Here is a 13,225-nt window from a genome sequence, read left to right as displayed (position 1 = left end):
TTGGGTTTGGCCGATAGAATCCCGCGGACTTAAGGCGAGGTGTGTCCAGCCAATCGCATCAGTCATCGGCGGACGAGTTTCTACACCAATTTTTACTGACGAGTTTTCACTCGCCAACCTTTTGAAAAATAAAACTTCGGCTTTTCCTGGATATGGCAAAGCCAGTTTGAGCCGTGGAAACTGGAGCATGGTTTAGCAGACAAAGGGACCGAAGCGGAGTGGCGATTCGACGTCAGCAGGTCTTGAGTAAGCCAAGTGTCGTCACCTCTCCTGGCGCGGTGTAGTCCCTGTTTGGCCGCGGCGATGGAGCTCTGACAATTTAGGTGGGGTTGGTCTATATACTTACATGCTGTGGAGAAACAGAGAATCGTGGAGCAGAAATGCTATGAAAAATTGTGCGAAACCGTTTTTCTTTTGGATGACTCTCGTATCTCTTAAGATCTTGCCTAAAATGAATTAAATTCTTGACTTCAATCATATTCTTAACTATAAGCTATAAACTATACTATTTTTTTTTTAGTCCATGGTACATGTTTCGTCTATCAACCCTTTATGAAAAACATTTTTGGCACATATCTGGTTTGCATGAACCGAGATTAAAATCAGAACTCATCAATCGAATCTTTCGAAGATTTGCGAAAAGAAAAGGAACCAAAAATAAAATTCTTAACACATTGTTGTTGTTTTTCGCTATATAGAACATTTCGATGTCTTGTATTCATTTTGTCAAATTTATTGTTATCCCTTACATGTATTTCCCCACACTCCAAACTCGTATGGACGACCTAACAATTACGATAATTTTGTTGAAAAATGAAATAAACATTGAATTCAATTGATGAATCAATATGAATGGGAAAATTTGGGAACCAAGTCGAATGATGAACACATGACATAAACATGCTTGCATTCAGATTTGACACATATAGATTCCATTCAAATAACTTGATGCAATTGCTTTTTAAAAAGTGTTTTTAGCACATGAAGAGATGAAAGGTTCTCAAATAAGCTGTAAGACTGGAAGTTATTTCCCTCCCTTCGCTCCTTAAGTTGCTACTATACCCGGCACAAGAAACCTTTATCTCTTGTAGTCCAATCTTCAGTGGCGTCACACTCCATGCTTCAGATGTCAGCGGGTATTACTTTCGTTCCGTTACACATTGTTCGCGGGTCTACCGTCAACCGGCTAAACATGGCTTGAGGCTACAATGGTGGACGCCATTATATTTCATATCACAACCTTCATGAAAATGACAGTTACAAAGGTTATTGTGGTGACAATGATGATAATCATGTCGGACGAAAAATTTGATTAACGGTTAAATGTGTAAGAGTTGATAGGCTTATAAAGAGTTGCAGTCATCCACATCATTATTATCGATACCACGTCATCATTATGATGATCCTTATTTTTTTCGTTTAACGAAACAACTGAAGTCTATTCATTCTACACAGAAGATTGAATATGATCCAGCGCTACGGGTATATCGATTCATTGAGTTGTTTGTTTGGGGTGGGGGAAATAATTCCAGTCCTTGATGTCGTAGAAGAGTCTGGTGCGTGCGTTGCTTGGTCCTTCGTGAGCCATTTGATAGACAAGGTCTATTGTGCGTTGTGTGTAAGTAACTCTTCGAAACCTGACAACCTACAGAGAGCTTTAAATCTCTGAATCTAAGGTTTGCAGGATTAGAGCAATTATTCATGTCACAGCAAGCACAGTGAGTCAGCATAATATTTGTCACATGCTGGAAGAAAAAAAAATATCGTCAGGTACATCAGTATTAGAGTAGAAAAGGAGAGGGAGAGAGAAAGAGGAGTAGCCGCTACCGTGAAACTTAAGGAAGCTTTTATAGCTTTGAAAGAGACTTCAAAACAAAACAAAACAAAACAAAAGAAAGCCCTACGCGCGGTGTATAATGATGATGACATAATCACATTGTCTATGCTTGGTTTGGGCAATGGTCCAGACATTGGAAGGCTGGTACACGTCACCAAATGCTCTTCGTGTTGAGTTCTTTTTTTTTTTCTTTCTTTTTCAAGAATAAATAACATTGATGAATTTAATTGCACGTCGAACATAGCTTGTCAGTACTCTATGTTTCGATTGACAGGGAAATGAACTACTGAAATAAGTCAAAATGATAGCTATCACTCATTTTAGTAGCTTGCAGACAATGTGTTCCTTTGTAATTATTTTGCTCTGTTCTCTTGCAAAACCCTTTTTCTTTTTCCTCTTTTTTTTTCCCTTTGGTCCCATCAAACTTTCCCCCGTCTTTGCAGTTAGATTCACACGCACTTGACTAGGTAAAAGAACTTGTGACGTTAAGTATGAAATGAATTAAAATTGAAATTGAAAGTATCAACGCTGAATGAAATACAAGGGTGACAATTTTGTTGCTTTCAACGAACTTGCCCTTTATACTATAAACAACACATTCGTTTCTTGCTCTCTGATAGAAAAAAGACATAATTATGCCACTTTCCTAGAAACCTGCGAAATACAAAATTTCCGCCTGAGATATGACGTCATAGGAAGATATGAACATTGTCGGTGCTGTCCCGGCGCAGCGGGCAACTATTGTTCACTGAAGCGTGAAATGTCATCACGCTTCACTAGGCACAAACATCGCCATAACAGTGACGTCATAATACTCGTAAATGAGACGTAATGAGTCCGCCGATTCCCCTCCCCTCTTGCTACAGCCTGCGTAAAATTGTGCGGCGGTGCGTTATGGCATAATGAGACCCTACCAGACAAAAAAAAAAAAAGCGGGCTCGCAATATCACGCGGTAATTATGATTGCATCACCGCCATAAGAACGTAACACTATCCCAACACATCAGCGGAGTGTAGACGTATCGTTACGGGAGACGTGTGAGGATAACAGGTCAATAAATGAACGCCAGAGTCCTGTCATAAAGAATAAATAAGCTCACATGAAAGCAATGGGGAGATATCTAAGTTTCTATCGTTGTGTTCATCACGTGAAAAAATATCTACACTAGGCTTTTCCGGGCAATAAGATGTTGGGTGTTAATTTCATCGACCACGTGATTGTACATTTCAATTAAATCCCACGTGATAAAGAGAAAGAAATACGAAATATTACAAAACGTGTATTTCAATTTTTTGTTTGTTTTTTAACACTTTCTCATCTTTGTGTGTCAAGATTTGTTCTTTTCATATTTCGGCTCTTAGCTTGATCGGGGCTGGGCGTTCTAATCAGACTGACGTAGGCCTACATTATTCACAATAAACGATAATAAAACAATGAATAAAAGATACATATCATTTTGTTCTTGTTGTTGTTGTTGTTGATAAGATGTTTTCCATTCCCCTGTAATTACACGCTCTGACATAGTATCAGCGGATAATGCCTCCATTTCGCGGCTGTTTTGTTTTAGTTTATTTATTTGTTTACTTGTTTACGTAATGATTGACTGGCTTGTACATGGCCTTGCTTAGATATTACGCAAGAAATCGTCACCCATTATACCAAACACGATATATGAAAGACTGAATAGCGAATTTCGGAGCTTGTCAGGTTTATGACAGGATGTACAATACACGCTGAAATCGTGATTATAAAAGAAGGAACTTGCGGATATTCCGTGCACCCGAGATTAATCAATTAATGACAATTCCCTTGACGTAATTGGCAGATTTGCATTATTCTGCGTGACCAAATACTGTAAGCGCGGGAGTACTTGAGACATTTTGAGCGATGAACAATAAAACAACCTTGGGCTCGTTTTCAAATCTCGTAATCCGGCTTTAATTTTCAGTAGAAAAGGAGATGCGTTTTTTGATCCAGAAATGGATGGCGACCCAGCCCCTTTCGATAAGCATTTTGCCAACACTGACTTCCTCACAATACAGTACAAAAATAAAGGTCATTAAAAGGCAATGGGTAGGTTAAGTTATGCACGAAAGTTGAGTTGTTTGGGGGGATTTCAGAAAAAAAAAAACCCAAAAGATTGTGCATTGCACCACTTCAGAGTTTGTCTTATTATTTGAATTGCGCAAACAGTCAGTTAACAAACTTCATATCATAAGTTGATATAAATGCTACAGTTATGGCAGTGATGTTTACTCCACACCAAGGGACAATTACGGGCTTCTCTTTAATATCAAATAATCGTTATTCGGAAAAATAGGTTTAGTATTCAGACCCATGCAGAGAAACCCAACACTTGGTTTTCGTGTTGGTTTGTTTTGTTTTGTTTTCCGGGCATAGTAACTGCTTGTTTATCTTCATGATCTCGCTTGTTTATAGGCAAGTGTTAATAGTCTGCTCCCTAATGGACATATGATGCTTCGGGGCTAGGCAATTAAGAGGCATCATGGAAAAGTGTCTCTGTATCCTAGGTTGCCATGGCAACTGTACGTGGAAAGCTGCAGGTGCTGGCGGAAGGAGTGGAAGGATAAGAAGGTTTTGAATCATTTGCACCACACCGATCCTGATGGGAAGATTTGCGATTTCATGCTCCCACCTTATCCCCACTCTAATATCACGGGGGAAGGAGTTTCCTATTGGCATTTCGCTCAGGTGCGGGGACTTGACTTCCCTGGCTAGGAGAGGTTCTTCAAAAAAAAAACAACCAGCCAAACAAACAAGCAAACAAACAAACGAACACATACCTCGGAGCATTAATACAGCAGAGTAATGCGAAGCGCATAATTTATTGTTTCAAAGGCATTGACCATGGCAAATTGAGACATAGTCGGAGGAGAATTAACTTAATTTTTTTTTTCAAAGGGTATTCGGGAAAAGGGAAATTTGTTTTCAGCACCCTTCTGAGATGTTCTGGGAGGTTGAAAGGAACTTGAGAGTTGGGATTGAGCCATCTCAGTCTGAAGCTAAATTGTGCATTACACACGTGACAAAAGTGGCGATGGCCGTCTTTCTTGTTAATACCCAAAAGCTGTCGTGCCTCTCTGAATCATAGCACAAAGTCACAAGCCATTAAACCTTCTCCCTTGAAATCGTTTCTAGCCGCAAGAGCATGGGACTAGTGTTGTGAGATTCATTCTTCCTAGGGGTCATTTTACAACGCGTGCATCAAAGAAACAGAGTACCCCTAAACAATCAAATTGTTAAACTTTGATGCATTCGTTATTTCAGTAGATGATAGATATAATACCGTCTATCATAAAGGACAAAATAGTCGGCGATGACCATGGTAAATGCTGATCAATGAAGGTTGATCGAAGCCACTACAAATCAATGTTTATATACTACGATGTATATAGTATATGATGTACATAATTAAGATGTTGATAATTTCAGTTAGAGCACTTCACGCAGTTGCCATTGCTGTCTATCAGCATCATGTGATTTCCGCAATCCAGTCAAAGTTTTTGAGCCCTCTGCTTCTATCTATATGTCCAAAGAACATAGATTTATGTCTATAATGATTATCACCATAGCATCTAATAGAATATGAATAGAAATGTACATACCATGAAATTTTCCTGGCCCTCAACTTTCTAAGTATACTTTAACATAGAATGATATTCATACAGCGCCTACACCATCATTGCTATATAAAACACTTCTTCATTGATTGGGTCAAAATATGAATTCATTCCAGGAGGCTCAAGCTTTCATTACGAGAAACAAGCGTAGTTTCTCACGTGCACGCAGTAATCTGTGAACATTCGGCTTCCTATGTAGTAATATGAGTTACACATGTGTGTGCTGTTCCCTGTCCGTTATAGGTGAACAGGATATCATTTTCGACATGATTGATAGTAGAGGGTACTTTCTTGGCATCATGTGTGAAAAATGATTTCTACTGCAAGCATTCAACAAGTTTCTGAAATGTTACGATTACCCTCACCCAAATTCGATCGTGTAAAATGCCGAAAGCAATTATGGTATGTCGATATCATAATCGAAGCGGCGGTGAAGTGCGCTAATTTTAGATGCATTTTGGACGGCTACGCGTCTTAATGCAAGAATAAATCTCTTTCAGAGCACACTTCCTGTTTTCTGGCTGAGAAAAGAAAACGCATTGTGATTAATCAGCTTTCTACGGTAAGAACTCTGAAATCAACTATAGTATATCGTGTATACCCAAACACACGTTATTAGGAGAACAATGGTAAGAAATATTTTTTCATATTGCAGCGTATTCTCGACAATACTGTTAGTAACTTTAAAGAAGAAAAAACTGAAGAAAATAGAATAACTACAGGAATGTTTCAGTACGTCATACAATACATTTCAATTATCTATATATTATGTTATTATACATGTATGTTAAAAGACAGGTAATTTTGTCAATCTTGGTGGGTTTTCATCCAGTTATCCGCAATTCAGTTAGAGTATGATGTGTGTCCCTCTTTTCATAAGTCAGATATCATACAGTATAACGCTTGACATCCCCGCGAAAGTTGAATTTTTCCAAAGAGAAAACATTATCTCGAAGGGACCACGAGACTGTCAAGACTTTAGTGCGAAATTACAAAAATAGGCAAGGCAATATCTATCATACCACATTCCCTGTATGAAAATACTCATCATTTCATTCTACCCCTGTCGGCGGCCAGTAAAATTCTGGAATTTTATTACTTGGCGTGACGTCACTCAGGCAATATAACAATCATCGCCGAGTTAGCCAATTGGTGCATTATGACCGATCACCTACCGATTACATAGGTCATTAATCCATCAGTAATCAATCAAGGTATACTTATACTCAGTGGAACTCGAAGAGAAATACATGTGGTTACATAAAAATGTCAGCAACATGGGAAACGCGCCTGGATGTGTGTACATTGTATGTGTGTGTCTTCCTCGGAAGCGTTTCTTCTTTGTTGGTTTATTTTTACTTCCTTTAATATTTCACTTTCAGGTCTGGAAGTGTGTGTGTAGGGGGGGGGGGGGCGGGTTGAGGACAAAATTCATTAAACTCACCTTTCTTTGACGTATAACAGTCTATAGCGCAGTGAAACACTGTACGCGTAATTAGCGCTCTTCGAGAATTATAGCAAATGCTTAATTTTCCTTCATGTGGCACATGGATTTGTATGACGTGCAACATGGGTTGGGATTGGACTATGACTTTCTGGCATTTAAAATTGTCCATTACTTTAGTCTCCCTTTTACCCGAGCAAAGGTTCAAACATACACTCAATGAGCGTCAATGTGTGGCGACAGAGGGATACTTAGTAGATAGGCTTCGCTACAGTGGATGGTTGCATTCAAAAAGAAACGAAGAGAGATAGGCCAATAATATTAATAAGTCTATTTTTAAGAAATTCATATAGGCAACAATCTTACATGAAATTAGACATGAGATTTGCACAGTATATTAAGGTTTTCGTCTTGCCTCCCTGGGTGAGGTAATAACCAACTGGTACAGCATGTAGCAATCCTTGAAAGTGAAATTCTCCTGCCATGGTTACAATGGATATGATTAATTCGCTGTTACTGATCTGATAAGAAACGCTAGATCAACTTATGGTACTCTGAAGGAAAATATTTGTATCAATGTTTTTGTGAGTATGTCATGACCTATCGGTTGTCTGCAAGAACCGTCTCCACAACTTGATTTCCTTCTCCCCAAGGAGTCAGCGTGCTTATGGATTCAACCAACGGATCTTGAGCAGCTATGAGGATCGCGAGAAAAGAGTCGCCTACGCGCCGCTTTCCTCTCGCGAACGTCTGCAGGGGTGCACGGAAATCAAATACACCTGTCTCTATAGGTAGGCAGTAGTATTGCCTCTGCTTCTAACCCCTCGTTCTCACTGGCTTCGATACCTTGTGTCCTCTTCCTTCTTCCATTGATACATTCATTGCTGCGCCAATCATACACTTTTCCTCGACCTTTGTCACACTGTTTCTACCATGGTAACATCAGCAGGTACGTGAAATCTTCATTTTCTTTCTTTCTTTTTTTTTTTGATGTGTGTCTTTGTAAAATGACACCTATTCGTCTTTATTATGTATTTTTTTAAAGATAAACAGCGCTGTACCTTTAAGTCAATCATTTACCTGCTTCCATGCATTTTAACTGTTCAAATATTACTCAATAACTTTGTTTAACTGGCTTCGAGTTATATTCTTGAATTAAAAAAAGAACGCAGATATAGAATAAAAATCAAATCAAAATAGAGAAAAAAAAACAGTTTGATATCATCAATATCATCATCGTCATCATCATCATCATCATCATCATCATTTTATCATATCATCAATTAAATCGTAGTCAGTTGTCATGGATTCGATTTGCGCGTTCGATACTGGGTGAGTGGAATCAAAATGTTGCTATGACCCAATCCTCGGGTAAATGGTATCGAAAATTATCTAACCTGATCGTGTCATGCATAGTTGTTCCCCCGGCTGGAATTGTGCAGCATTGTGTGGGACCGCGATGAGTCAAAATGGGGTAATATGTCATTTTAATCTTTGTCAGCAATCTTCATGTTGATTAGGAGAAGGAAGGAAGCTCACTTTCGAAGTGAATGTCACATTTTAATTTGTATGGAAGGTGATATCTCTAGAGGAATGATAATGGGAGGAAAATGTGAGGAAAAAAACTTGAAGAACAACTGACGGACACACCAGATAGTGGACTTTCGCTGATAAGACGTGTTCGGTGAGCACCACAAACAACGAATGTGCTCGTGTTGATATATTTTTGTATATGTTTAAAGGTAAACTTTACAAGGATGATAGAGCTAGCATACATATACAAGGCAAGTACCCGATCTTCTCTCGCTATCAAGTAAGGGCTATGAAATGATTTCCGGGCATCAAAAACAATTATGAAAAAAAAAGACTGTAGAACAATGACAAACTAAAACACTATAGCATAATAGCACAATAATCATACTAGCATGATAATGTCTAACTTTTGATCAATATCAGCGTGCCGTATATTTTTCCTGATTTCATTAGTACATATCGCAAAACGGAAACCATAAATTAACATGATTTAATGACTGGAGTAACAGGGTGTTAATTGCCGAATGTTTTTATAAGACTAATAAGCAGAAAATATCGAAATTCACTTATTTTAGAATATGCATAACAATCTTAACTGCTTTATAGAAACTGAATTTTGCATGTGATGCGGAAATAAAAAGTGTAACAAAGGGGAAAAAAAATAAGTTGCATCACTTCTTTCGCAACAGATAAAAAGATAATAAAATCGTAAACAACCTGCTCCTGTCGCACGCGAAGGACGCCGGTGTCACTGAGTTCGTGTTATCTTAAATAATCAGCAGATCCGATAAGTGGGAGTCGTTCAGAGTATCATCTTGCCAAATGTAAAATTAATTGATATATCTTCCACCAGTATTGCTAATTGGAACCATACAACCGATCGCCAGCAACGGATAACACATTTTCACATGAGTGGCATTCCTTTTGTTCTCCCAGGAAAGGGGGGTTGGGGAGGGGGAGGGTGACGGAAAGGAGGGGAGTGTATGACGGAAAGGAGGGGAGTGTATGGTTGTTTAGAGGATGAGGGAAAGTTGGGAACATGAATGCTACTGTTATGGGTATCTCGTGTCGTCACCTCCTTCCTGTACTGTCAGATAGCGCGAGGAAATATGGGCATCCTGTTATTTTCTCTTGTTGTCCTGAAAGCGATAACTTAGTTGGGAGAAAGTCAGGTGCATTCATTAACCTTGGATTTCTGAAAGGAAAGCAACTATGTTGTTGATTTTAGAGATAGTGTACGGCTCAGGCGGCCTCCATGACATAAACTGGTATGAGAACTCTCGGTGAGTTCTCAGTGAGCTTTCAGTGATTGCATAAATTCGTATAATTACTTGGAAATGACACGTGGAATTGTGACAGCATATATCAGCGTCTACACACACAACGTAGTACGATATGATGCAATTTTTCATTTTTTTAAAATGTTTTCTTGGTATCACCTTCATCATCATTATCATCATCATCATCATCATCATCATCATCTTCATCATCATCATCATCATCATCATCATTTTCATCATTATCATCATCATTATAAATTATCATCATCAATGTCGCCATAATCATCGTTATGATCGCTGTCAAAGAAGCACCTGCACGGTGCATCAACGAACTTCCCGCCACAATCTGGGCACGCGGGATGAGTGGCGTTCTCAACACGATGAGCACTGATCGATGCGACGGTTGAATTGTTTCAAAAGTAGTTTTCCCTGATACACTTAGAATGGAGTCTCCGTTTATCAGAGCGATATAAGGAAGAGAGCGAGGGAGAGAGGGAAAGAGAGGGAGAGAGGGACAAAAAGTTCATGCCAATATCACGTTGATTTCAAGGGCTACAAACCGCACTCGAGCAAACAACGGCCTGTGTACCTGTTAACCGTGATTCAACTACTGACACTCCACTCAAGGAAGAATCAGCAACAGTGATCGTCCCTTGATAATTGTGTGTATAGTGTGTGTGTATGTGTTTGCAACTGTGCGTATGTGTAGGTCGCGTGCGTGTGTTTGTGCATCGTGTGTTTGCAGAAGTGTGTGTGTGCGCGCCGTTTTGTGCGATTCGTAAATGTGTGAGCGGTAGCCCCGTGTCAGCCATGAATCTTTAGATTAGAACTTAAGACCTAAACCTCTTCTACACTTTCCCTATTTACAAAATAATGCAAGAGACGATGAGGTTAATATCAGTCGTAGAAATAGACTTACTACTAACGTCAATCACTGACAATACTTTGCCTAGGCATATTGTTTGATTCAGTGATATTTGTCAGCAATGCCTACATGGAGAGCATTCACACTGGCTGATCAATCAGCACCAGCTCCTGTATGCTCAAAGTTTTGTAAGTTTTTTAGGTTTTTTTTTTTTAAATATAACACTTCTATCAGTACTGATCGTGACGCATATTAAAAATTATAACTTGTAAAGATATATTACATTCTATAAAATTACAGATAATCATGTTATGACACGTTTTCGATGATTTTGTAGCATTCATCTTTGTTTAATCATGTAATGGTTGAGCGAGTGAACACAGGACCGACAAGGGAATTGGTGCATGACCTCTTATAAGGTACAGCCCTCGATAAATGAAACTTAATATCAATAAGGAAAGTACACTTTACCTACTCGACTTTTCTCTCAGTACACTCTCAAATTAGCCATTTAAACTAGTCACGAACAAATGATAGTTTAAAGGGAGTATTCAAATAAAGAAGTGTTGTCTTGCTTTCAAACTTCATCGCTTTTTTGTTTTTGTTGTGTTTGATAATCACTGATTCCTTTCACATGAACGTACGCAAACAAAACAAGATCAACCAAAAGTACAGTGTCCCTTTGAACAAACACATACAACACATACATGCAAAAATCCTTGGTCTAAGGATTAAATTAATACTGCAGTATGTTTTTGTACAGTACTATCCCTTCCCCATTCAATCTCTTTTGTTGACATGGGTGCGCAAGGGTTCTTCAAACTCTTCACCAAACACTTAGCTATTTATTAAGCAGGGTCAAACTGTCAGGGGCCGAGTAAAGAGAGAGAGAGAGGGAGAGAGGGAGAGAGAGGGGGAGAGGGGAGAGGGACCACTGCTTCACTCGTAGATCGTCCAGGCGTAAACATCAACAACATGGGGACAATGTTGTCTTCATTGTGACGTCACACTGGTATCCAAAAGGACAAGACTATAAACCGTTTTCACGAGAGGAGCTTGACATCCTTCAGGGCTGCTGCATTCATTGGACTTGAGACATTCCAATACCAGGGCCTCTTTTTGCATTTTGTAGTTTTTGCTCAGGAAGTAATCTCTTCCGGTCAAAGCATTAATAGATGAATAGACACTCGCCAAGGCGAGACCATCTTAACACTGAATAAAAAGAAAAGCAACCCATCAATAATCATAGAATACTATTTCAGACTTGCAATCCAAAGTAGATTAAATAAGCATATCAATAAACGAATGCCATCTTATAATCATAGTCTTTTCTTCAGCGTTATGCAGCTTATACTAAAATCCATCAAGTTTCTTACGATGGAAAAAGTCTCACGACCTTGCTGAAAAACACAAGCTGATAGCAAGTTATTTTTGTTTTGTTTTCTACTGTGGTTAAATAAATAAACTCAACTCAAGTCAACTCAATGAAAAAGGAAATACTGACCAGAGCAAATAGATCGACGATGATATAGTAATGCTAACCGAATACAATAAGACGACTATCATAATATTGGTAATTATAGATATATTAGCAATTACAGCGACTATGATTGCACGAATGATGAAATCAATCTTATTGATTTTGCCAAGTGTTTGTCTTCAAATATTTCTGCTGTATCATCGTCAAATTCCTTATCTTTACTTTTTTCAGTGCGTTGTCACATAAATTCAATTAAATTCTCAACTCAGTGCTAACATTTTAAGTAGAACTGACTTATCACCACTTCTGCAATAGCGTGAGATAGCTAAAGAAAAAAAAAATCCTGAATCAAATCAATCAAATCAGTCTAAATGGAGAAATTGGCCTTTCTGTTAGGCGTTGGGGAAAAATAACCAATGGTAAAGCCAGCTATGAACTTGAGTAAAATGATAACAACGTTAAGCGAGGACATTTTGATTGAAATAAAAACATACAATCGTGTTGAAAATCTTGTCTAACACAAAGGATTAAAGCGATGATATAGTTTTGGTTTAGATAGGGGTTCAGATATCAACTTTTAGTGAGATGATTAGAAACCCCCTATGAAAATATCAAAGAGCATAAAATAATTATTCTAAGAGTAATTTAAAGTTTACTTGAAGAAAATTGGGTTTGAAATGGATGAGACATCTAAAAACAAAATAAGACAAAGAAAAAAGCTGGATCCCACCTTTTGTTAGGACCACTTTGTTTTGGATATCTTAGCCATTTCAAAACCAATTTTCATCAAATAAACTTTAAATTCCTTTTAGAATTGTATGCTCTTTCATATTTCAAAAGAGGTGTTCTATTATCTGACACCTGAAGCTCCATCTCAACCAAAACTATATCATCCCTTTAATGTTTGGCGTCCTCATGCCATCGCAATTACGTACGGTGCATGATGCTGGTTGGTGGAGTACCGAATCTTCCAAAAACGTCTGGTAAAATTTCAGCTACAGCTGCAAAAGTAACTTTAAAGTCATGTTCTGACAACATCTTTTCTGTGACACCTTGACTCCGCCTAGCCGGAAGAGGTGGTAAGGAGGCTTCCGAATCGCTTTGCATTCTTTTTTTTTCCCTTCAAACCAATATGTTGTCATTG

Source organism: Diadema antillarum, unplaced genomic scaffold (genome assembly GCF_040938485.1).
Source record: "Diadema antillarum isolate AM-2024a unplaced genomic scaffold, OU_Dant_1.0 seq00000488_RagTag, whole genome shotgun sequence".
Taxonomy (NCBI): domain Eukaryota; kingdom Metazoa; phylum Echinodermata; class Echinoidea; order Diadematoida; family Diadematidae; genus Diadema; species Diadema antillarum.
Note: the sequence above shows the minus strand (reverse complement) of the source record.